Below are 3,306 nucleotides of genomic sequence, written 5' to 3'. Positions count from 1 at the left end.
AGGTAGACATAACCATATCTACTGAAGTCATCAGTGAAAGTGATAAAGTAGCTGAAACCACCTCTAGCATTTGTACTCATTGGTCCACATACATCTGTATGGATTAAACCCAATAGTTCAGTTGCTCTTTCTCCAACTTTAGAGAAAGGTTGCTTTGTCATTTTGCCAAGTAAACATGATTCGCACTTACCATAATCCTCTAAGTCAAATGGTTCTAGAATTCCTTCCTTTTGAATTCTTTCAATGCGTTTCAAGTTAATATGGCCTAATCGACAATGCCACAAATAGGTGAGATCTGAATCATCCTTTTTGGCCTTTTTGGTATTTATGTTATAAACTTGTTTGTCGTGATCTAATAAATAAAGTCCATTGACTAATCTAGCAGATCCATAAAACATCTCTTTAAAATAAAACGAACAACTATTGTCTTTTATTAAAAAGGGAAATCCATTAGCATCTAAGCAAGAAACAGAAATGATGTTTTTAGTAAGACTTGGAACATGAAAACACTCTTCCAGTTCCAAAACTAGCCCAGAGGGCAACGACAAATAATAAGTTCCTACAGCTAATGCAGCAATCCGTGCTCCATTTCCCACTCGTAGGTCGACTTCACCCTTGCTTAACTTTCTATTTCTTCTTAGTCCCTGTGAATTGGAACATAAGCGTGAGCCACAACCTGTATCTAATACCCAAGAAGTTGAATTAGCAAGTATACAGTCTATAACGAAAATACCTGAAGATGGAACGACTGTTCCGTTCTTCTGATATTCCTTTAGCTTCAAGCAATCTCTCTTCCAATGCCCCTTCTTCTTGCAGTAGAAGCATTCAGATTCAGAAGTTGGTTGACCGGCCTTCTTCTTTTCAGATTTGGCGCCAGTTTTCTTAGTTGGGCTGGCCTTGTTGCCACCTTTCTTAGCATTCCTCTTCTTTCCAGATTTCTTGAACTTGCCCCCACGCACCATAAGCACATCTTGCTTATCACTTTTGAGCGTCTTTTCAGCGGTCTTCAGCATGCCGTGAAGCTCAGTGAGCGTTTTCTCCAGACTATTCATACTGTAGTTCAGTTTCAACTGATCATACCCGCTATGAAGAGAATGGAGGATGGTGTCTATAGCCATTTCCTGAGAGAATTGCTGATCCAGCCGACTCATATTCTCAATGACTCCAATCATTTTGAGAACATGTGGACTTACGGGCTCGCCTTTCTTAAGCTTGGTCTCAAGAATTTGTCTATGAGTCTCGAATCTTTCGACTCGAGCCAGATCTTGGAACATGTTCTTTAACTCACTGATGATCGTGAAAGCATCTGAGTTGATGAACGTTTTCTGCAGATCTGCACTCATGGTGGCGAGCATTAGACATTTCACATCCTTGTTGGCATCCACTACAAGAATTTGTATCTTTAACGACAACCTAATTACGACGGGTCAAAAATCCCGTCGCAAAAGCCTTTTGCGACGGGGCTAACAACCAAACAATGACGGGAATAACCGTCACAAATGTCTTTTACGACGGGTTTATGACGGATTTACGACGGGATTTCTATTAACGACGACCCTTTATGACGGGTTCGCGACAGGAAATCTCGTCGTTAATCAACGATTATTGGCCTTTCGCGACGGGATTTCCCGTCATTAATAGTACAATTTCTTGTAGTGATCAATCCAACGATTGAGGGCTGCTTGAGCGACCCCGTCGCCAGCGGCTTCGGGCATCGCCTCTTCCAGGACATACTCCTTTTCTTCCTGCATAAGAACTATTTGCAAGTTCCTTTGCCAGTCAAGGAAGTTTTTCCCGTTCAACTTCTCCTTTTGGAGAATTGACCGAATGTTGAATGAATTGTTGTTTGCCATAATTAAAACTACAATTGAAAAGAATAAACAAATAAATAACCATTCACAGTTTCTCTTAATAAACTTAAATTCTAGCATACATGCATAATTCAATGTTCATTAAGCATTTTATTCAAGTTATGTGTTCCGGCAGGTGTGAATAAAATGATTCCAAGACCCTAAAACCATTGAAGAATTAAGCACATTATGTATTTTGACTCAATTCTAAAACATTTTAGGTAAGCAAAAGCCTTTTGCTAATAGTCTAGAAACTACTCTTGGTTGATAGGTACGTCTAAGAAATTATTAGGTAAACCTATCGATTTTTCCACGACATAAAAGGACTCCTTACTTATATCGTTGAGTTTCACCAAAACTAACATGTACTCACAATTATTTGTGTACCTTACCCCTTTAGAATCGATAAGTAACACCTCGCTATGGCGGAAACCTATTACTAAGATCGATGTAAAGGATATCCAAGTAAGTGTTATTTTGGCATGGCACCTTTTAACTCAATTTTTAAGTTTGGAATTTTAGGCTCTTACTATGTTGGTTAGATTTTAAGTGAACTAAAATCCTTAATCATGCAACATAATCAAGCCACTATCTCATGCATAATTAAGACATATTTAAAGCAATAAATAACTTAAAGCATGCATAAGATAAATGTGATCTAGTATGGCCCAACTTCATCTTGAAGCTTCAACTTCAAAGTCCGTCTCGAAAATGGAAACTTCGTCTTGAATTTCACCGTGGGAGGCGCCATTTTCTTCAAATACGATAAGCTATAATTAAACTAATTACAACTATTTGATGGTACGCAGACCATATTTAAATTGAAAAACAAATTTGGTGCATTAGACCAATTACATTCAAATTAATGGTACGCAGACCATATTTTCTATCCTATTTGGGCCAAACTAGTCACTTCATAACCTGCAAAACAGTACATATACAATATATACCATTCATCCATTCATTATCATGAATGGCCCACATAGCTGGTTAGTAAAGACACGTTGTATGCATCACATAAATATTTGCAGCAATTAATCAAGGGCACCAATAATCTACAAATTATTCAGTCCTTATTAATAATAATCAAGTTGTTTAACCTTAAAGGATTTGTAGACCTAATCAAGAGTTTATGACGAAAAGGCTCCCACTTAAACCAATAAATTCATATGCTTTACTAATTTTAAACATAAAAATGTATTTCTAGTCTAACCGGAAACATACAATTTTAATTAAAATTTAAAGCTCATATAAATTTATAATTGAATCCACTTAATTTATTTTCAGTTGAATTTAAACGAATTTAAATTAATTCAAGGTTTAATTTTAGTAAAATAATTAGTATAAATAAAATTTATAATAATTATAATATTCAAAATTAAAATCCGAGAAAACAATTTAAATTACGAATTTTAAAATTAATTAAAACGTTTCCGAACTGAAAATTCAAAATTAA

Source organism: Spinacia oleracea, chromosome 1 (assembly GCF_020520425.1).
Source record: "Spinacia oleracea cultivar Varoflay chromosome 1, BTI_SOV_V1, whole genome shotgun sequence".
NCBI classification, from domain to species: Eukaryota; Viridiplantae; Streptophyta; class Magnoliopsida; order Caryophyllales; family Amaranthaceae; genus Spinacia; species Spinacia oleracea.
This window is presented reverse-complemented; position numbering follows the sequence as displayed.